The sequence below is a fragment of the Tamandua tetradactyla genome, chromosome 9 (assembly GCF_023851605.1).
Source record: "Tamandua tetradactyla isolate mTamTet1 chromosome 9, mTamTet1.pri, whole genome shotgun sequence".
NCBI classification, from domain to species: Eukaryota; Metazoa; Chordata; class Mammalia; order Pilosa; family Myrmecophagidae; genus Tamandua; species Tamandua tetradactyla.
The window spans coordinates 42,297,632-42,320,901 of record NC_135335.1 but is presented as its reverse complement, the minus strand read 5'-3'; the positions used below and the strand labels follow the sequence as shown (position 1 = coordinate 42,320,901).

The 23,270-nt window shown below is 37.4% G+C and overlaps 1 protein-coding gene and 1 long non-coding RNA gene across 2 annotated transcripts in view; both read left to right on the top strand.

Annotated features, from left to right (window-relative positions):
* GRM7 (glutamate metabotropic receptor 7) overlaps positions 1–23,270 on the top strand; it is a 1,019,804-nt gene that overhangs the window by 237,377 nt on the left and 759,157 nt on the right.
* LOC143647051 (uncharacterized) overlaps positions 1–23,270 on the top strand; it is a 34,882-nt gene that overhangs the window by 1,255 nt on the left and 10,357 nt on the right. The window contains exon 2 of the long non-coding RNA XR_013157808.1: positions 11,901–12,031. This is a non-coding gene — a long non-coding RNA (uncharacterized LOC143647051). The remainder of the gene's footprint in view (positions 1–11,900; positions 12,032–23,270) is intronic.

Sequence of the window (23,270 nt, the reverse complement as noted above, 5' to 3'; positions counted from 1 at the left end):
TTTGATTTGCATTTCTCTAATGGCCAGGGACATTGAGCATCTCTTCATGTGCCTCTTGGCCATCCGTAATTCTTCTTCTGGTAGGTGTCTGTTTAAGTCTTTTTCCCATTTTGTAATTGGGTTGGCTGTCTTTTTGTTGTTGAGTTGAATAATCTCTTTATAAATTCTGGATACTAGACCTTTATCTGATATGTCGTTTCCAAATATTGTCTCCCACTGTGTAGGCTGTCTTTCTACTTTCTTGATGAAGTTCTCTGATGCACAAAAGTGTTTAATTTTGAGGAGCTCCCATTTATTTATTTCCTTCTTCAGTGTTCTTGCTTTAGGTTTAAGGTCCATAAAACCACCTCCAGTTGTAAGATCCATAAGATATCTCCCAACATTTTCCTCTATCTGTTTTATGGTCTTAGACCTAATGTTTAGATCTTTGATCCATTTTGAGTTAACTTTTGTATAGGGTGTGAGAGATGGGTCTTTTTTCATTCTTTTGCATATGGATATCCAGTTCTCTAGGCACCATTTATTGAAGAGACTGCTCTGTCCCAGGTGAGTTGGCTTGACTGCCTTATCAAAGATCAAATGTCCATAGATGAGAGGGTCTATATCTGAGCACTCTATTCGATTCCATTGGTCGATATATCTATCTTTATGCCAATACCATGCTGTTTTGACCACTGTGGCTTCATAGTATGCCTTAAAGTCAGGCAGCGCGAGACCTCCAGCTTCGTTTTTTTTCCTCAAGATGTTTTTAGCAATTCGGGGCACCCTGCCCTTCCAGATAAATTTGCTTATTGGTTTTTCTATTTCTGAAAAATAAGTTGTTGGGATTTTGATTGGTATTGCATTGAATCTGTAAATCAATTTAGGTAGGATTGACATCTTAACTATATTTAGTCTTCCAATCCATGAACACGGTATGCCCTTCCATCTATTTAGGTCTTCTGTGATTTCTTTTAACAGTTTTTTGTAGTTTTCTTTATATAGGTTTTTTGTCTCTTTGGTTAAATTTATTCCTAGGTATTTTATTCTTTTAGTTGCGATTGTAAATGGGATTCGTTTCTTGATTTCCGCCTCAGCTTGTTCATTACTAGTGTATAGAAAAGCTACAGATTTTTGAATGTTGATCTTGTAGCCTGCTACTTTGCTGTACTCATTTATTAGCTCTAGTAATTTTGTTGTGGATTTTTCTGGGTTTTCTACATATAGTATCATATCGTCTGCAAACAGTGATAGTTTTACTTCTTCCTTTCCTATTTTGATGCCTTGTATTTCTTTTTCTTGCCTAATTGCTCTGGCTAGAACTTCCAACACAATGTTGAATAATAGTGGTGATAGTGGACATCCTTGTCTTGTTCCTGATCTTAGGGGGAAAGTTTTCAATTTTTCCCCATTGAGGATGATATTAGCTGTGGGTTTTTCATATATTCCCTCTATCATTTTAAGGAAGTTCCCTTGTATTCCTATCTTTTGAAGTGTTTTCAGCAGGAAAGGATGTTGAATCTTGTCAAATGCCTTCTCTGCATCAATTGAGATGATCATGTGATTTTTCTGCTTTGATTTGTTGATATGGTGTATTACATTATTTGATTTTCTTATGTTGAACCATCCTTGCATACCTGGGATGAATCCTACTTGGTCATGATGTATAATTCTTTTAATGTGTTGTTGGATACGATTTGCTAGAATTTTATTGAGGATTTTTGCATCTGTATTCATTAGAGAGATTGGTCTGTAGTTTTCTTTTTTTGTAATATCTTTGCCTGGTTTTGGTATGAGGGTGATGTTGGCTTCATAGAATGAATTAGGTAGTTTTCCCTCCACTTCGATTATGTTGAAGAGTTTGAGGAGAGTAGGTACTAATTCTTTCTGGAATGTTTGATAGAATTCACATGTGAAGCCGTCTGGTCCTGGGCTTTTCTTTTTAGGGAGCTTTTGAATAACTAATTCAATCTCTTTACTTGTGATTGGTTTGTTGAGGTCGTCTATTTCTTCTTGAGTCAAAGTTGGTTGTTCATGTCTTTCCAGGAACCTGTCCATTTCTTCTAAATTGTTGTATTTATTAGCGTAAAGTTGTTCATAGTATCCTGTTATTACCTCCTTTATTTCTGTGAGGTCAGTAGTTATGTCTCCTCTTTCATTTCTAATCTTATTTATTTGCATCCTCTCTCTTCTTCTTTTTGTCAATCTTGCTAAGGGCCCATCAATCTTGTTGATTTTCTCATAGAACCAACTTCTGGTCTTATTGATTTTCTCTATTGTTTTCATGTTTTCAATTTCATTTATTTCTGCTCTAACCTTTGTTATTTCTTTCCTTTTGCTTGCTTTGGGATTAGTTTGCTGTTCTTTCTCCAGTTCTTCCAAATGGACAGTTAATTCCTGCATTTTTGCCTTTTCTTCTTTTCTGATAAAGGCATTTAGGGCAATAAATTTCCCTCTTAGCACTGCCTTTGCTGCATCCCATAAGTTTTGATATGTTGTATCTTCATTTTCATTTGCCTCTAGGTATTTACTAATTTCTCTTGCAATTTCTTCTTTGACCCACTTGTTGTTTAAGAGTGTGTTGTTGAGCCTCCATGTATTTATGAATTTTCTGGCCCTCCGCCTATTATTGATTTCCAACTTCATTCCTTTATGATCCGAGAAAGTGTTGTGTATGATTTCAATATTTTTAAATTTGTTAAGACTTGCTTTGTGACCCAGCATATGGTCTATCTTTGAGAATGATCCATGAGCACTTGAAAAAAAGGTGTATCCTGCTGTTGTGGGATGTAATGTCCTATAAATGTCTGTTAAGTCAAGTTCATTTATAGTAATATTCAGGTTCTCTATTTCTTTATTGATCCTCTGTGTAGATGTTCTGTCCATTGATGAGAGTGGTGAATTGAAGTCTCCAACTATTATGGTATATGTGTCTATTTCCCTCTTCAGTGTTTGCAGTGTATTCCTCACGTATTTTGGGGCATTCTGGTTCGGTGCGTAAATATTTATGATTGTTATGTCTTCTTGCTTAATTGTTCCTTTTAATAGTATATAGTGTCCTTCTTTGTCTCTTTTAACTGTTTTACATTTGAAGTCTAATTTGTTGGATATTAGTATAGCCACTCCTGCTCTTTTCTGGTTGTTGTTTGCATGAAATATCTTTTCCCAACCTTTCACTTTCAACCTATATTTATCTTTGGGTCTAAGATGTGTTTCCTGTAGACAGCATATAGAAGGATCCTGTTTTTTAATCCATTCTGCCAGTCTATGTCTTTTAATTGGGGAATTCAGTCCATTGACATTTAGAGTTATTACTGTTTGGATAATATTTTCCTCTACCATTTTGCCTTTTGTATTATATATATCATATCTGACTTTCCTTCTTTCTACACTTTTCTCCATGTCTCTCTCTTCTGTCTTTTTGTATCTGACTCTAGTGCTTCCTTTAGTATTTCTTGCAGAGCTGGTCTCTTGGTCACAAATTCTCTTAGTGACTTTTTGTCTGAGAATGTTTTAATTTCTCCCTCATTTTTGAAGGACAATTTTGCTGAGTATAGGAGTCTTGGCTGGCAGTTTTTCTCTTTTAGTAACTTAAATATATCATCCCACTGTCTTCTAGCTTCCATGGTTTCTGCTGAGAAATCTACACATAGTCTTATTGGGTTTCCCTTGTATGTGACGGATTGTTTTTCTCTCGCTGCCTTCAAGATCCTCTCTTTCTCTTTGACCTCTGACATTCTAACTAGTAAGTGTCTTGGGGAACGCCTATTTGTGTCTAATCTCTTTGGGGTGCGCTGCACTTCTTGGATCTGTAATTTTAGGTCTTTCATAAGAGTTGGGAAATTTTCAGTGATAATTTCTTCCATTAGTTTTTCTCCTCCTTTTCCCTTCTCTTCTCCTTCTGGGATACCCACTACACGTATATTTGTACGGTTCACATTGTCCTTGAGTTCCCTGATACCTTGTTCAAATTTTTCCATTCTTTTCCGGATAGTTTCTGTTTCTTTTTGGAGTTCAGATGTTTCATCCTCCAAATCACTAATTCTATCTTCTGTTTCTTTAAATCTGTCATTGTAGGTATCCATTGTTTTTTCCATCTTTTCTACTTTATCTTTCACTTCCATAAGTTCTGTGATTTGTTTTTTCAGTTTTTCTATTTCTTCTTTATGTTCAGCCCATGTCTTCTTCATGTCCTCCCTCAATTTATCGATTTCGTTTTTGAAGAGGTTTTCCATTTCTGTTCGTATATTCAGCATTAGTTGTTTCAGCTCCTGTATCTCATTTGAACTATTGGTTTCTTCGTTTGACTGGGCCATATGTTCAATTTTCTGAGCGTGGTCCGTTATCTTCTGCTGGCGTCTGGGCATTTAGTCAGATTTCCCCGGGTGTTCGACCCCACGGGTTGAAAGATTTTTCTGCGCAGTCTCTGGGTTCTGTTCTTCCTATCCTGCCCAGTAGGTGGCGCACGTGGCACACGCCTGTCTGTGGGTTCCACCAGCGAAAGTTGCTGTGGGTCCCTCAACTCTGGAAAACTCTCGCCGTAGGGGAGGTTCGGCAACCGAAGCGTCTTGGAAGAATGCCAGCCGGCCCGGGGTTCCAAACGCGGGGCGGGTCGCCGGCTGTCGCAGCACAGGAGAGCGTCCGGCCAAATTGGCTAGTCGGCCCGGGGCACCAAGCGTGGCGGGAGGGCGCCAGCTGTCGCAGCCCGGGAGAGTGCACTGCTCCCAGCCGACGGGGGAGTCACGTGTTTGGAAGGGATCCCCCGGTCACTGTTCTCCGCAGTCTGGGGATTTCCGACCCAACTATCTCAGTTGTTCCGGGGGGCCTCGTGTGGTGGGGGCACCAGCCGCCGCGGGCTAAGGGGACCGCCTGTCCAATTCTACCAGCTGGCCTGGGAAGGTGGAAGGGAGGGACTCCGGTCGCTTGCTGTCCCACCCAGGAAAGCCCGTGCCTCTTGGTGATCTCACCGGAGCTGGTTCTCCCAGATAGTCAGCCGTTCCAGGATGGGGTACGCTGTCCCTTTGATCTCCCTTGTGGCTCCGGGAGCTGCTCTGTATTATCTCCACTCCCCCAGTAGTTGTTCTGGAGGAGGAAAGGTGAGGGCGGCAAGGCTGTCGAGGCTGGTGGTGGAGGAGCACGGTGAAGGCGGGGGAAGAGGGCACCGTGTTGGTTGGAGAGCAGCCGGAGCAGGAGGGGGAGGAGGGGGGTAGGGAGGTCGGGCGGCTCGGCTGCTGCGGGGCGCGTGCGCCGCGCGGCGGTCCGGCGGAGAGAGAGAGGGGGTAGGGAGGTCGGGCGGCTCGGCTGCTGCGGGGCGCGTGCGCCGCGCGGCGGTCCGGCGGAGAGAGAGAGGGGGTAGGGAGGTCGGGCGGCTCGGCTGCTGCGGGGCGCGTGCGCCGCGCGGCGGTCCGGCGGAGAGAGAGAGGGGGTAGGGAGGTCGGGCGGCTCGGCTGCTGCGGGGTGCGTGCGCCGCGCGGCGGTCCGGCGGAGAGAGAGCTCTGCCTTTCTTTTATATGGACACCTATCATTGGATTTAGGGCCCTACCTAAACTCAGGATCATCTATTGAGGTCCTTACTTAATTATATCTGCAAAGTCCCTTTTTCCAAAAGAGTCTCGGTTCTAGATTTAGGACTTGGACATAACTTTCTAGGGGTCCTTATGGAAACTGCTGTACCTGGGTACTTACTAGAAAGGCAGAATCTTCAAGCCCTGCCTGGTACTTTTGATTTAGAATCTGCATTTTAATAAAATGCTCATGCTATTTGTCTGCAAGTTCTAGTTGGAAAAATACTGAGGTAGCCAATGGTGAAGGTGAGAGTATCTACCTCCAAAGGTTGCTGAGTTGGATGCTTGAGTGAGATGATTCCCTTAAAGCACTTAATGCAATGCTGGGACTAAAATAATCAGCTGTCCTATTGTTTACTCACCCCTGCCTGTACCAAAGTCTAAGGGAGCTCAGAGTCTCCTGAAATCTAGGAAGGGTCCTTTGGAATGGCCTTTGAATGATGATTAGGATTTAATTGTGGAGTCATGGGGCTAGTTTACAATGGACTCTGAAGATTATGTAACCAGTAAGTGATAGCCAGCCAGTCTCTGGATAATTAATTATTTAATAAGTGGGTTTTGTGAAACCAAGAAGGGGGAGAAAATTTGTTAGGATTTGTTTTTCTCTTTGTAAAAAACTGTGAGTTTTTTTCCTGTTGGTTGGAATGAGAAGTAAGGTTAATAGATGGTTTTAGAATGGGATAACAGCAATCACTGAAATGAAAAAGAGATAGAGATATATATCAAATTTGAGAAATATTTGTTTTAAGGATTTAAGTGAAAAAATATTCTTAATCAAAATTAAAAATAAAAAAAAACAAAAATATTCTTGATCAGAAATACCAGAAAACAAATATGCTGCCTATTTTTGTTTTTGTATGCTGTATGGTGGGGTCACATTTCATTATTTCCCATGTAAGTATCCCATTATTGCAGCACTGTTTGTTGAATTTTTTTTTTTTTTTTTGGTAGGTACATAGACTGGGAATCGAGCCTGGGTCTCCCACATGGCAGGCAAGAATTCTACCACTGAACTACCCTTGCAGCCCCTACTGCCTTCTTTTAATATGTTATTGGATGTAGAATAGTAGTAGAAAAGTGAAGTATGTTTTCTATACTAATTTAACCTGATTTGCGTTGAAATAATGGTCCAGACCTCTAGGTTTTGGGAGCCTGATCATAACTTGAATGCCTTTTTTCCTAAAAGGTGTATATTTTATGAAGAACTTTGCTGTGTAAGGTCACTGTCAAGAAAGAGTAGTAAGGAACAGTGTCTGACAAAGTCACTTCACCTCTGTGTCTTTTTTGTCAGCTGCTAAATGAGAATAATGCCTGTTCTTTTGTAGACAGTGTGAGGACAGATGATAAAGGTCACTATGCTCTTTGAAAGACCGACACTATATAAATCCAAGATAGCATTAATACAGAGATATCTTATTTCAGCCTTTTAAGCAGGCAGAAATGATTATCAGGAGCAAAAATGGAGAATTGACAAATGACTGGTGAATTTCAAGGCGGTTGCTTTTTTTTCTTTATAAAAAAAAATATTCTTCCTGGTGCCTACCCAAGAAAAACAAAATTCTATTTGCCTTGGAAATATTTTCCAGTTGTGAGGCCCAGGGGAAGAAGTTAACTGGTATAATAATCTGGAGGAGAATGATGTAAACTGCCATTGTGACATAGTCTAGGAGAGTTGATAGAGCAGAATTTTGAACATATATGTTAAAGGCTCAACTACTTTCCAGAAAAGTAACCATAATTAATTTATTTAATGAATTTTATCATGCCTCCCACATTGGGGTTGTTGTGAGGGTCTGTCCCATAGAATGACCTCTTGTAAGGACATTGGTTTTAGATGCATAATTCCTAAAGGAGCAGCATCAACATTTAGGCTTTATGTATTCTGAATGAGTAACTCTGGAGGTAGGTGAAGCCCCTGGAATCTGTATTTTGACAAGTCTTCCAGGAAATACTGATGCTAACCAAAGTCTGAGAACCAGCAGTCTAGGATGTTGGTAGCTAGGTGGTCAGATTTTGGATATATGTTTCAATGAGAGCTAATTGGATGGATTGATTACATGTGAGGTGTATATGAGAAGGATTGCAACAAGGTTTTTGGACTAAGAAACTGGTAGAATCAAGCCACCAGATATCAGAAGAGCTTTTTTAAGGAATAGATGTCTTAGGAATTCTCTGAGCACTCAGTTCAGTACACCTTCTTGCAATCCTAGTGGAGACACCGCATAGGCAATTGGAAATGCATGTCTGGAGTTATACCTAGTGCTTCTTTTGTCTGTCTGTCTTTAATAAATCTTTTCAAATTGTTATATGTAGACTGATATATTGCTATTCTGGATTTCTTTATATAAGAGATAGAACTGGAAGATTACCTGTAGAGATTAAAGAACTATGTAGGGCAGCATTTTTAAAATTAGCTCAAGAAGAAAAGTGAATTTAAAATTTTTTTCCCACGATGAATTCCTTCAACTTGTCATATGCTGAGGATCACCTAGGAGAATCTCTTAAATGACTAAGAGTGTTTTAATGAGCTCAGAGATTAAAATCATTCCATTATTACTTTGAAAGACAAAGGAGTCATGAGCATTTCATCTCCTCAGGTCGTGTTCCATGTCTGGTTTAATAGCTTGCTGAGGGACTGGGTTGCTTTGCAGGTAAACTTTTACAGGGACGCTACCAAGGAACCTAACAGGTTATGACAACTCTTTCATATGAGACCTTATCATAATATATAGCAATCAATTTAATTCTGAACTGCCCGGGTTCAACACTGCAGTGACTGTTAACATATAATTTCTTCTTTAAAATGCAGATACTCAAATTGTGGATCACATTATCTATTTTCTCTTTTGTTTGAAGTATAATACATTTCTTCCATGTAGAAAATTAAAATGCTCTTTTTTTTAAATCCAACTAACAATATGCCTGAATTTATAAAAGGATAATTGGCTTTATTTAGACCTATTATAGTATTGAGAATCCAAAATACTGGTATTATTCTCTACCTAATTGTCAACAAGAGTGATTTCATAGCTGTGCTTTGAATTATGGTTATGATATGGCCTGATGATCTAGAGCTTCACTACTGGCACCCATACAAGGAAGAATTAGAAAACAGAATAAACTGTAGAGCTAATTATAGATTTCTGGGCTTCTTGAAAAGAGGTCTATTCAGTTCAATTGTCTTTTTGCCATATCCCTAAGAAGTCTGAGTCCCTGCCCTCAAGGCGTTGCTTGGTTGGTGTGGTAGGAAATTATCCCATTAAACATCCCTGAGGGGCTTCAGTGGCTCCTTTAAGCCTTTTAATGAGGATCTGTGTAGCTGGACAAAATATCTACCTTCTCATCAAAATGCAGGAGCTATCAATCAGCAGGAATCAGGATCTTATTTGGTTGTTTCAAGTCATTAAATCCTCTTGAAACCCCAAAGGAATGCCAGCATATTTTAAGGATTCAAATTTACAAATGAGACATAAAATCAATTTGTGGTAACTTTTATTAATAAAATAAAACAGGTAATAAAAATAGCTATGGGAAACTCTGTGCTTTCACGACTTGGCTTTTGAGTAGGTAAGGGTAATGTGTTTACCTCTTATGTCAAAAGATTGTTAAAATGGCTGGTTTGAGAAAAGATCCAGGGATACCCCTGGCTCTTAATGGGGCTAGGTTTCCGGAAATTAAGGCCAGTGGTTTTCACTGGCTTTGAACTCATTTTAATAAAGTTTTATTGACCAAATATTGGGTTCAGGCTATAATTCACGCCTTCAGGCTTCAGAGGCAAAGACACAGTCTAGCTGACTTTTCCTTTCCTTTGTCCTAACAACTAAACCTTTCTTAGGCAAGAGACGTTCTGCTTAATGCCAGTAAGGTGTTCCCATGGGTACGTGTCAGGTCTGGTTACCTGTACGTGTCAGCACTAGGTGTTTCCATCCACACCCAGGTCAGCTGGGGTCTGCTCCAATGTGACCTCAGCGACCCGGGCATGCAGCTGGCACTCTGGTCCACCTGCAACAGAGAAGGTGGCTTCCACGTTCGGTGCTCTGACCTAATTAGGTGACCCTCCTGCCACTCAATGAGGCTCAGAATGAGGTTTGTGGAAATGCTTCAGGTGACGAATGTGCTCAGCAGTCCCCTTCTGTGATCTCCCTTAATTCTCTGGGCATGCAAAGGCTCAGATTCAGGTTTGTGGGCAAGGGCTGTGGCAGGGGTGCTTTGCTTTAGAAATGAACACCAAAATGCCAGTGCATCTGAAAGGTCTTATCTGGCATAGTCAATAGGCCCTGGGGATTTTCCACTCTTTTAAAAACACCATAATATCCAAATGCAAGGTGAGTTTTTTGCTTGTTTGATTTTTTTAATTAATAAATCCTTTTTAAAAAATAGGGCATTGCCTTTTTACTTGATTCTTTTGCAAACTCAAACAATTTAAGGCTCATTTAATTATTTATTTTGGGCAACAATGTACTGTTCAGCGTAGACACCGTAACTTGAAATTACCATAGTCACTGTTCATGGGTGCTTATGGAAGCTATTTAACAAGAACAGGGAAAAGTTACCTGAAAATGTGACCCCACAATTATAAGTATTTGGTGTCATTCTAAACATGTCTTCAAATTCACTTTATAAAGCAGTAAAGTAGGTAGTTATTTTGTAGTAATCCTGATTATATATTGATGGAATAAATACAAAAATGATACATGCTACTATTATATAAGTATATGTTTCAGTTTTGGATAAAATTTCTAGGAATAGTTTTACATGTAGAATAAATGAGTATTGAGTCTTAACAACGTTGAAGAGAGATGATTTATTTCAGAAAAATGTGTTAGATGTCAGCAACATATTATGTAATGAAGACAAAGAAACTAATGTTGAAGTCACAGGAAATATTCTAAATCAATAAAATTGTTTCATGAACACAAAGGTATATAATCTATGCATAAATAAATAAATCTCTATATATACAATATAAGTATATATGCACATAGATGCACATTTATGTTATATTTATTTAAATATATCATCACAACTAGATACTATAAATAGGAATATAGCTATTGTATATTTCCAAAAGTATATATAATTGAGGTTGGCCAAAAACATCTTAGCTTTTATTTTACTAAATTTGATCTTTGACAGAAAAGAGAAGATCAGTTTAAATTTTGGGTGGTTTCGCTTTGAGCACAGATGGTATTTCCTCACCACTCCTTATATCTTTTGTATCAGTTTGTGTAGTTTACTGCGGTGTTCCTCTTTAAAAATATATCTGCCCCTTGGGAGGACAAGTATAGAATAGGTTATCCCTGGAAATCATGTCGTTTTTTTCCCCTTAACATTCATTTGAAAGAAAGTGAGCAGCAGATGTGTTAACTTTTACTGGGCAAAGTGGTGAGAGGAAGCAGGATATTTTTGGAGAAACATAAGGAATTAGAGCTTAGTATTTGCTTGGTTACTATTCTACAGATCAGGTTAGGCACTGTGGTTTTCAAACACTTCCTTCAGATGCTAAATGGGGATGGAAATCCCTACTCTGATTTCCTCTGTTACCCGGAGTCTTACATAGATACCAAATCATACAATTTTAGAATGATAGGAAAGTCCACGAGATTATCTAGACCAATGATTTCCAAACTCCTACTTTAGCATGCCTGATTTGTAGCTGTTAAGACTTGTTTATTATTTCTGGTGTTTGGGACTTCTACCTCCCAAGCCTCCTGTTTATTAGAGAGACCTGTATATTGAGCCAGTGCATCTCTTATTTTGTCTTTAATTGATTGATCTTAGGTTCACTGGAGTCTATCGAGTCCATGTCTCCTATTTTAAGTCTGCTTGAGTTCTGAATTTATCTAGTTTTGAATTTCTCCAAAGAGGCATTTTGCCGGGATAAACAAACATCCTGTATATGTGTGCATGTGTGTATGTTTTTGTATTTATAAATATATTCTCAAAATTCAAAACCTTAGAGAAATGCAAGTTTATGCAATTACTATAACCATAGTTCAGTCAAACTAGATTTGATTTGAACATTCAGGAGTTGCATCAAATAGAGGAGGAGGCAATAATTCGGGATTTCTGGAAATTAGAGGTGAGAGAAATATAAAGGAAGGAAAACGTTTATAAAGAAATATTTCATATGCTTTGTGACATTTGCCTAATACCCTCAGGACCTCTGTGCCGATAAGTGTCAATGTAAAGTGCTGGAGTTAGCAATTTAATGCTGTTCTCCTGCTCTGCACTTTGTTCATTTTCCTCAAGCAGAATCTTCCAAAGAATTGAGACTGTTAGAAGAACTGTAAGGCCTAAGCATGCTGCAAAAAACTTAGTCTCATTTTTGTCCTTTTTTATTTTGCTTGCTTTAAGAAAAAAGATAAGAGTAAGAGGAAAAATCCAGGAAGAAGAACTGAAGAGTGGAAGCTTTGCTTCACTTAGAGGTCACTCGGACTCCTGGGCACTGGCTGTGGTCAGATGGAGAAGCCAATGCTACTATTTCGGTCTGTGTAATTACCATTCTGGCACTTGCTTCCAACCGTAAATATGGGCACAAAACAGGCACATTTCCTGGACGAGGGGGGTATGTGCTAAATAAGACATTAGAGGAGGCCAAATGAAAGTTAATAGAAGAACATGAAAAACTCTCCCTTTTATGTTTAAGCATCAATTTTTTTAAGCATCATTTTAAAACACAAAAAATACCTGACTGGATAGGGCATGCCTTTTCTTCTTATGATTAGGAGATTTAATTTAGAGATTTTATTTATCAAGAGATTTGGTCACACTGTGCTAGATTAATCTTCCTGGGAGACTGAACTTCATGGAACATCTCACTCCCTTTGTTGAAGTAAATAGTTCTTTTTGTAAAAAATATTTTTATTGAGATATCTTCACACACATACAGTCCATCCATAGTATACCATCAGAGGCTCACAAAATCTTCACATCGCTGTGCATTTATCACAATGATCATTTTTAGAACATTTGCATCACTCCAGAAAAAGAAATTAAAAGAAAAAAAGAAAAACCTCATACATCCCATACCCCCTAACTTCTCCCTCTCATAGACCACTAGTATTGCAAGCTACCTATCCTTTTTAACCCCTTATCCTCCCATTAGTTATTTATTTGTCTTTACTTTCTACTAAGCTGTCCAGTAAATGGTTCCTGTAATTGTTAATCCTTAAAATTTTCTTATGCAACTAATGGTCTTATCTGTTGTATGCCACACTCTCTCCTAAGTGATTGTACATTAGCAGTGCTAAAATGTACTCATTTATTTCACCCCAAATGAAAAGTAACTTATGGCTATCATGATCTTTTTCCAAATTGATAACTAGGGCAAAAACAAGTTTATTTACAGCTGAGAGAAGAAATATCTTTCAGGATCTAAGTGCCAAGAGAAATGGCATATATTTATGCTGTGATAATTTGGTGAACAGAATCGATATTTTTCAATACTATTATAGGTCAATACTCTGTGGTCCAAATCCCTGAGTATAGAAATGAAAGGGAGGAAGTAATGAAAAAGTAATCAAACAGCTATAAACTCTCTAGGGTCTGTGTTCTATAGATTCACTGTAAAGCCTCTGTAGCACTAGGATTTATAAAGTTAATTTCATTGCCCATGAAATGCAAATGATCATACCTTGCCTCCCTGTTAGAAAGGTTGTGTGAATTAATTCATTAAAAAATCGTAAGATAATTTTATTACTATTGATATGAAAATGCCCTAGTACTTGGCAAACATTAGTTAATATTTAACAATAAAGACAACATAGTTTAGGGAGCAAAATAATTATGTTTTGCAGCCAGACAGTCCCGAGTTCTTTGAAGCTTAATAACTGTAGCTTTGGCTAAAGCAGTTAACTTCTCTGAACGTCATATCTAGTCTCTATACAATGAGAATGCCAACCCCTTGTTCACCAGCGCAGTTGGAGGATCAGTGGAGAGCATTGAGCAGTGAACCCAATAAGTGTTGAATACAAGTTAAATGTGGTTCTCATTACTAAGGTTCCCCCATGGTTTCACATAGTCTCCATTCCTGGGGCATAGATCTGCCCCTCACCGCTCCACACAAACCCAGAGCCAAGCCTCGTGCTGGAAGGAAAACATCAGTGTTTCCTTTCTCTATGGTTTCCATAGTCCCATCTCACTTTGAGGTAGTATATGGTGTTGCTTGCAGGTTAACTCAAATATGCCCTGAAGGAGAATGTTAGAGAATCTTCCAGGTCAGACATCTTCAAGTAGGAATATGCAATCTTACAGAGTCAAGAACTGAGATTTAAATGGAGTTTAAAAAGGCAAAAATGATACATTGTCAATGGGTGATTGCCTAGAATAAGTATTTGTTTTTTCCTTCTAAAAATGAGTAGATTTGTGCTGATGATGACAGAGACCAATAATCCTCTAATTGTGTGACCTTGGAAAGCTCTTGTTTATAATTTTCCCATTTAATAAAAAAGTGTTATTGAAAGGATGAACAGTTCTTTTTACATTTAAAAGTCACCCAAAGCAACTGTGACCCCACATCTTTACTAATTCTCATTCGCAGAAGCATCAGTGGTAACCAGAAGGAAGGATAAAAGAGGTGCATGTAATAATACACTCCACCTGCACACATCCTTTTGATCCAGAAATATAAGGTTTGGATGCTACATCTTAGAGCGACACTAGAACACGCAACCTGGGCTTGTTAAATGGTAAAACATGACTTTGGTGAAGATGACATTCTGAGAGTGTGTATTTCAGGATGCGTACACCACAGTTGTCTTAAAAGCTATAACTTCTTCAGTTACCAATTCATTATTATTTTTGATCAGAAGACAAAAGAACAGTTTCTCCTAACCAAATGCAAAAGCCACTTAAAACATTGTATATGCACTTTCCATTACTTTTGGTGTAACCTTATGGTTTTCTAGTAGTTCTGGTAAAAACCTGTCTTTGGGGAAATTACAATTTCATTTAGTAATGCTATTTTATTTCAAACAGTATTTACCCAGTACTTCTCAGAATTCAAATGTACTAGGGATAGCATAAAATCTATAAGGGAGAAAATAGGGTAAAAAATATTGTAAATAAAACATCAAGTCATAAAATCAATAAGGAAGGCATAATAGTATAGATTTATAATATTATGTAATTTTCTTTAATCAGCTGAAGTTTCCATTTAATAGAAAGTGTTTTGTATATTCAGTTATTTTTAAGGCTGTGTCTTTTCTATAATTCTCTAAACACTGTGATAAGTTCCATCTTATTTAATGATATTTATCCAACCAAATGCTGGCTATGAGCTTTGGAAGGACCAGACAGGTTCTATATATATATGTATGTAGTCTTTGCTCTTCAAGCTGAGATTAAGGGAAACTTATACATATAAAATTAAGTTAAAATTGCAGACATTAAGTGACTGACATGCTAGTTGGTATGTGTTAAATGTTGTAAACTTTTGGGAAGGAGAATAGCAGTGTATTTCGACTTGGATATTTTGTTCAAGAGTTTGGAACCTACATCATATCTTTTAAGACCTTGAGTTTGAATTGTCAGAATAATAAAGATAGCAGTTGCTCTAGTTTGCTAGCTGCTGGAGTGCAATATACCAGAAACAGAATGGCTTTTAAAAGGGTGAGTTTAATAAGTTGCTAGTTTATAGTTCTAAGGCTGAGAAAATGTCCCAATCAAAACAAGTCTATAGAAATGTCTAATCAAAGGAATCCAGGGAAAGATACCTTTGTTCAAGAAGGCCATTGAAGTTCAGGGTTTCGCTCTCAAGTGAGAAGACTCATGGTGAATACAGTTGGGACTTCTCTCTCAGCTGGAAGGGCATGTGGTGAACACAGCATCATCTGCTAGTTTTCTCTCCTGGCTTCCAGTTTCATGATGCTCCCTAGGAGGTATTTTCCTTCTCTTCTCCAAAGATCACTAGCTTATGGACTCTCTGCTTTGTGGTGCTGCAGCATTCTCTGCACTCTCCGCACTCTCCATATCTCCTTTATTCTCTAAAATTTTTCCTCTTTTATAGGACTACAGAAATTTATCAAGACCCACCCAAATGGGTGGAGACATGTCGTCACCTAATCCAGTTTAACAACCACTCTTGATTAAATCACACCTCCAGGGAGATTATCTAATTACAGATTCAAACATACGGTATTGAATAGGGATTATTCAAAATGGGATTTTGATTAAAACATGACTTTTCTAGGGTCCATACATCCTTTTAAACCAGCTTAGCAGTAAAGCAAGGACTTGGGAAATATTTCAAGGGACTTTGAGAAACAACCTGACTAGAGTAATGATAGAAGTCAAAGCTAACTATGTAATTAATAATATTGAATTAAGGGGAGTATTACATAAGGGGTGTAGAATTTTGCTTTGCTTCTAGATAGGCATGTGATACAGACTTTGAGAATGGTAATATTTACATTAGGATTTGGGATTTGTGTGTGTGCATAGTGGATAGCCAATGTGGAAATATATGTTGAACAAAAATTGGTCTAGAGATATTAAAGCATGGCCTAGGGAAAGATCAGCCTAAAGACATAGCCCTCTTAAGAGATTTTAAGAATGTAACCTTGGCTTGAATTAAATAGCATTAAGAATGAGACAAAATGAAAATCTCCATAACTCGATGTTCATTCAAACTACAAAACATTCTCGGTGCTACTACTAGAGGCCTCAAAACTCCCCCAGGCTTTGCTCTTGAAGACTTTGACCAAGTGCCACTCCCTGCCTGATTTGTTGGCATTGCCTAAGTTATTCTTATAATATCAAAAGACAAAACTATTGACATTTGTGGCCTCAGAAAGTTGATACTATTTCTGGGTCACAGAATAAAGAATTAGATTTGATTATCCTCTATGTAGAGAACTCTTTTTTGCTGCTATTTACTTGAGAATCTCAGAATTGGAATCACTGATGGATAATAATATAAAGTAGAAGAAACTCTTAAGAATTGGGGAAATGATCCTTTACCACGCATGTACTGCTAACTCAAGGTCAGCAGTAAGTCCTTGTAGTGGTTAAGGAGATAAATTTAGCCTCTTTTAAAAAATTAAACTATTAAACGATTCTGTCCCAGATCTTTTCCAAACAACTGCTTAAGAAAATTACCTGGAGTCTTAGAAATACATTAAAATAGTGAAGACACACTGAAGAGAACATTTAAAATTTGACTCTAAATGATTACCATATTAAGTCTATCTGAAATGATATATTTGTCTCAAGATTCTGACATTGTAGGTTCTCTACTTTGAACATTCTTTGGAGGTTACATTATGTAAAGTTTGATTGATAGAAAGTTTCAAGGATGCAGATAGGTAAAGGAATTTTCCAGGTTACTAGATATGAGAAGTTTTTGTTTGTAGATCTAGCAGTGCTTTGCTAAGATAACTTATGATATAGCAACCAATATATTTTTTAAGCATGGATAACTAAAGGTTTTCTCTTGGAACTTAACCATTCTATAGGTTTCTCCAGCAACATAAAGAGATACCCCAGCAGGTAGCAACAACCACAAGACATCATTTCTAACATTTGACATAAGAGGTTTATATTTTCATCAAATGCAGCACATAAAATACCTTGTAAATGGCTGCAAAGCACATTAGGAATTGCCTCCTGGTGAGTTCACACTAGTCCATTTTGAACATTTCCCTTTGCTATAGGCATCAAGAAATGACCTTTTTGGCAGCACCTGCTCCCTTTTGGATTTGCAGTCCCCTCCAGAATTCCATTATCTCATGAGATCATTTATGTGCAGGAGTGGAGATGCCAGTGTGTCTAGCAAAAAATATGTTTGTTTTGATGTGTTCCACCTTTCAACAAACACATTTGGTGAAAGCTTATATATATACATAGATATAACTTAATTAAAGTCCGACAGTTAATGTCAGGAATAAGTGTGTTTTGACAGTATGGTGCAGAAATGAGTTTAAAATTTCACAATGATTTTGGATGCCCTGAAAGATACAGGAGCTATTTTATGCAGCTTGTGAAGTTTTTACCTTGAGGTAGTTTAGGAAAGCTTTCCTGATGAATATTTGCAGCTGTCAAATTTTAAGTAGCCTCATAGTATGGCTTTGTTTCTTGAAACCTCAGTTTCCTCACTTGTAAAATAGAAGAATGTATTGTATAAAATAAAGTACCTTTGAAGCCCTCAAATAGAGGAACTGTTGATGTATCAGATCAGAATCCACTTACAAGCTCCTGATTCATCTTTTGCCTTAACGTAATTACCTTTTTTGGGGATAGACCTTAATAGCTGTTTTTGCCTATTTGAGCTTAAATTTAACACATTTTCTATTCTACCCAAGGTGTTAAAAACAGAGATTTTACTCAAACTCCTTGATTTAATCTGGGGATTTTGAGTTCTTAAGGAATTGACTTAATAATTTTATAGCTCAGTTTGCCTTTCTATAAAATAACTTAAATGAGATGGTCAATGTGAATTAGTTGAATGCTGACTGATACTTAGTAAGCACTGAAATATTGTTTATTCTTTGTGCCAATATATTCATTTTCAGTATTCTTCCTTGTCTGTGGGTCTCTACATTGGTAAGTCACTTGGGTTCCTGAAGTAACATTGAGGTCTCTGATAAGTATTCTGTCCAAGCCAGAAGAAGTGTTAACATTTCTAAGAAAGGTAGGAGTCATATTTACAAAAGCCCAGCTGGAATATTTGGGGGTTGACCAGGAAGGTGGATCATCCCAACCAGCTCTCACTATTAGGCTTTAAGTAAATTACTAAACACTTAATTCTGTTTCATTAGGGACATATAGAACATGATAATCACTCTGCTCTACTTTGACAGATGAAAAATAAGATACTATTGATGTCACCACATGGCAACATGAGAGACCTACCCTGGAAAAGTCTCTCCTCAGAATCAACTAATAAAAGGACAGCTCACCTTGGGTTGGATCTCTGAAATATGATAGAGACTGGAAAAGGACTCTACAAATGCTGAATCAAAAAAAAGGAAGGAAAAAAATTGGCAAAATCAGGTATATAATTTGTACACTAGCCCTGCCTTTCTGCAGCCCTCCCCCCTCATTTGGTTCTGTGCAGCTTGGGAGTTGCACAGAGGCTGCACAGAGCCACTCCCTGCAGCAAGCTAGAAACCCAGGCACACCCAAGGACAAGGACCCGAGTTTACAGAGACCCCAGGTGGAACTCCAGCAGATGAGAAGTGCTGAAAGCAAAAGTGCCCCCAGGGATAAAAGAGACCAGAGAAGAACTGTTTGTGGTTCAGTTCATACACTCAAACCAGTCTCTGTGTGCTGGACCATCTAAGTGAAAAACTCACCTTCTTGGATTGATCCCCTTTGGCTCCCAGGGGTGGAATACCCTAATGCAGGGGGAAAAAAATGGAGGCATAAAATGGAGGGGGTACTGAAGTGCTGTAAGTCAGGAGAGGTCCCAGAACCTAGAAGTGTTATGAAGCGTTACTAACGCTTAGTAAGGGAGCGAATTTAAACAAATCATAGTAGCTGGGGAGAACATTATGTACATAAACAGAACAGATTAAGGTTTTTGGAGAAAGAATAGAGGAAAGGAAGCTTTTTTTGAAGGTGAAACAATTGCACACCAAAGGGTAATCTTAAATATTTTATCACATAGCCAGGGTAAGAATCAGAAGAAGAAAAGCGCAGAAAATCTGAACAGTTAAACAAGAGCTACTCTGAGTTCCAGAGTAAGTTAGACCAAATATCAGAGTCTAACACAAAGCCAATCAACAATAAAACCTGGACAAAAAGGAGGAATGGACCTTCAGAATTAGCACATCCAAATGATCAAATGCCCAGACATCAGCAAAAAATTACAAGCCATATTAAGAAACAGGAAGATGAAGTTCAGTCAAGGGAAGAAATTAAAACCCTATGAGAGGTACAGAATTTAGAAATACTAATCAAAGAAGTGAAAAGAAATCACTTAAAATCAGTTTGAAAAGATGAAGGAAAATATGAATAGAAATAAAATAATGGTGGCTATAGAGCTAATGGTTATTAAGACACTGTGTGAGCATAAAAAGAAACATAATTTATGGGGATGGAAGACAATAAATAGTGGAGATTAGAAATCAACTCAAGGCCAAAAACCCAGCAGATTTGCAGAGGCAGAAGGAAGAATCAGTGAACCAGAAGATGGGACAAGAGAAGTGATATGGTCAGAAAAAGAGAAAAAAAACTGAGCAGTGTCTCAGGGACTTGAATGATAGCATAAAGTATACAAATTTATGCATCATTGGTGCTCAAAAAAGACAAAGATAAGGGAAAGGGGGCAGAAAGAATATTTGAGGAATAATGGCCCAAAACTCCCCAACTCTTATGAAAAACATAAATAACTTGTTCAACAGATACAACCTACTTCAAATAGAATAAACCCTAATAGACATATCCAGAGATGCAAACTTATTAGAATGCCAAGTAACAAAGATAAAGAGAGAATTCTGAAAGCAGCAAAAGGATTGTAATTCATCAAATAAAAGGGATCCTCAATAAGACTGCTCTTAATTTCTCACCAGAAACCATGGAGTGAGAAGGCAGTGATATACTTAAGGTCCTCAGAAACCTGCAAGCCAAAAGGTTTTTACCTGGAAAAACTGTCTTTCAAAAATGAGGAGGGTTTAAAATACTCAGAGATAAACCAAAACTGAGAGAGTTTGTCAAGAAAAGATTTGCCCCATAAGAATTACTAACAGGAGTTCTGCAGGTTGAAAGGAAAAGACAGAAGAGAGTGGTTTGGAATAGTGTGAAGAAATGAAGATTTTCAGAGAAGGTATCTAAAAGGGTAAATGCACAACCCAGAAGTACTATATGTTCAATATACAACTCTCTAATTTAATTGCAAGAGTCAAAATACAATTAAGCAAGATAAGGGCGTATTTCTTGATTATGGGCATGCAAAATAAAAGATACAATGTGGGGCTAAAACAACATACAAAGGGAAAATGGAGGAATTTGGAAGCAGAGCATGTGCATGCTATTGAAGCTAAGGTGGTATCTTTTCAAATTAATAAGCAGACATAGGGTGTAAATCCAAACTCCAGGATAAACACAAAATATTTTTAAAATATGCAGAAACAGAAATGAGAAAAGGATCAGATGCACCACAAAAGAAAAACTGTATAGGAGAGGTGGCTGCAATAAATGGAAAAAGGGGCAAAACTGTTATGACATAAAAACCAGACAAAAAAAGTGACTAAAGTAAGTACTGAATGTTAATGGATAAACTCCTCTATCAACAGACACAGATGGGCAGAATGGGTCAAAAAGTGTGATCCAACTCTATGTTGATTATAAGTGACTCATCTTGGACCCAAAGACACAAATAACTTGGAAAAAAGAGAATGGAAAAAGGTAGTCCATGCAAACAGTAATAAAAAAATAGCTAAGATAGCTATATTAATATCAAGCAAAATAGGCATTAATTCAAAAGCTATTACAAATACAAAGAAGGAAATGTCATATTAATAAAAGGATGATTCCATCATTATTTATGCACCTAGCCACAGTCCTCCAAAATTGATGCAAACACTGAGAAGACCAATTGGAGAAATAGACATTTCTACAATAATAGCTAGAAAATTCAAAATACCATTCTCATCAATAGATAATACATCTGAGCAGAAAATCAATAAGGGAACAGATAACTTTAATATGATAAATGACCTGGACCTGATGTGCATATGCAGAAGATTACATCCAGGAACAGCAGTATATATGTGCTTTATAAGTGCAGATGGATTGTTCTCCAGGACAAACCACAAGTTGGGTCACAAAACAAGTCTAAATGAATGTTAAAAGGTTAAAATTATACCATGCATCGTCTGTGACCACAATGGAATGAAGCTGTAAATCAATAACAGGCAGAGGAACTGGAAAACCCACAAAAAGATATGGAAGTTCCCTAACACACTCTTAGACATTCAGTGGGTTAAAGAAGAAATTAAAAGAGGAAATCAGTAAATATCTTGGGATGAATGAAATATGAGAACACAACATATCAAAGCTTGTTGGATACAGTGAATGCAGTGTTGAAAGGGAAATGTATAGCCCTAAAAGCTTACATTAAAAATGAAAGAGCTAAAATCAGAGAACCAGTTGAACATCTGGAGGCACTAGAAAAAAAGACTCTCAAATTAACCCAAAGCAGCCAGAAGACACAAATAAATATTAAAACAGAAATCAATGAACTTCAGAATAAAAAGCAATAGACAGGTTCAATTCCCAGTGCCTGCCCAGGTAATAAAAAAAAATAATAATAAAAGCAATAAAACATATTAACAACACCAAAAGCAAAGGTAGCTTCCTTGAAAAGATCAAAAAAGTTGGCAAACCTTTAGCCAGACTGGAAAGAGAGAAAAAAAAAAAAAAAACAGAGAAGATCCAAATAAAACCTTAAATGAGAAGGGGGATAATACTACTGATGCTGCAAAAATAAACTAGATCATTAGAGGATTCTATGAACAAAGGTATGCTGGAAAATTAGACAACTTAGATGAAATGGACAAATTCCTAGAAAGACATGAATAACCCACATTGACTCTCGGAAATACACAAGACCTCAACAGACCAATTACAACTAAAGAGATTGAATCAGTCATCAAAAACCTCCCAACAAAGAAAAGCCCAGAACCAGATGGTTTCACAGGTGAATTCTACCAATAATTCAAAGAATTAACAGCAATCCTACTTAAATGCTTCCAAAAAAACTGAAGTGGTAGGAATAATCCCTAATTCATGTTAGGAAGCCAAAATCACCCTCATGGCAAAGTTTGATAAAGATATCACAAGCAAAGGTCCAATAGCTCTTCTGAATTTAGATGCAAAAACCCTCAAAAAAAAAGCAAACTGAATTCAATAGCACATTCAAAGAATTATACATATGATAAAATCAGATTTATTCCTCATTTCCAAGATGATTCAATATTAAATTGATTAATGTAATATACCACATTGACAGAATGAAGAATAAAAAACACATCAACTGATGCAGACAAAGTGTTTGACAAAACACGGCATACTTTCGTGAGATAAAACACTAGGAATAGAAAGACACTTCAATAACATGATAAAGAATATATATGGAAAACCTTCAGCTAATATCATACTCAATGGTGAAAAACTGTAAGCTTACCCTCTAAGATCTGGAACAAAACAAGGATGCCCTATGTCACTGCTGTTTTTCAACACTGTACCACAAGTTCTAGCCAAAGTAATTAGGCAAGAAAGCAAAAAGGCATTCAAATCAGAAAGGAAGAAGTAAAACTTTACTGCAGATGACATGGCACTATATATGTAGAAAGCCCCAATAAATCTACAACAAAGATATTAGAGTTAGTAAGTGAATTTAGCAAAGTGACTGGTAAAAGATCAACCCAGAAAAGTCAGCAGTATTTCTATGTATAACAATGAGTAATAGGAGGAGGAAATCCAGAAAAAAATTCCATTTACAATAGCAAGTAAAAAAATCAAATGTCTAGGAATAAATAGCATTTCAGGACTTATCTGGTCTAAGGACTCATCTGGAGGTTGTAGATTTCTGGAAAGTAATCTTGGTGCATGGAAGCTTTGTAGAAACTCAGATAAAGCACTGGCTGTTCTTTAGAGTTGGCAGAAATAGCTTTGGCTAGGGTTTTGCAAACTATGATACATAGCTATATCCAGCTGAAGCTGGTGTAAAATTAGCCTCCAGATTAGCGTCTTGACTCTATTTGAACTCTTGCGGTCACTGAT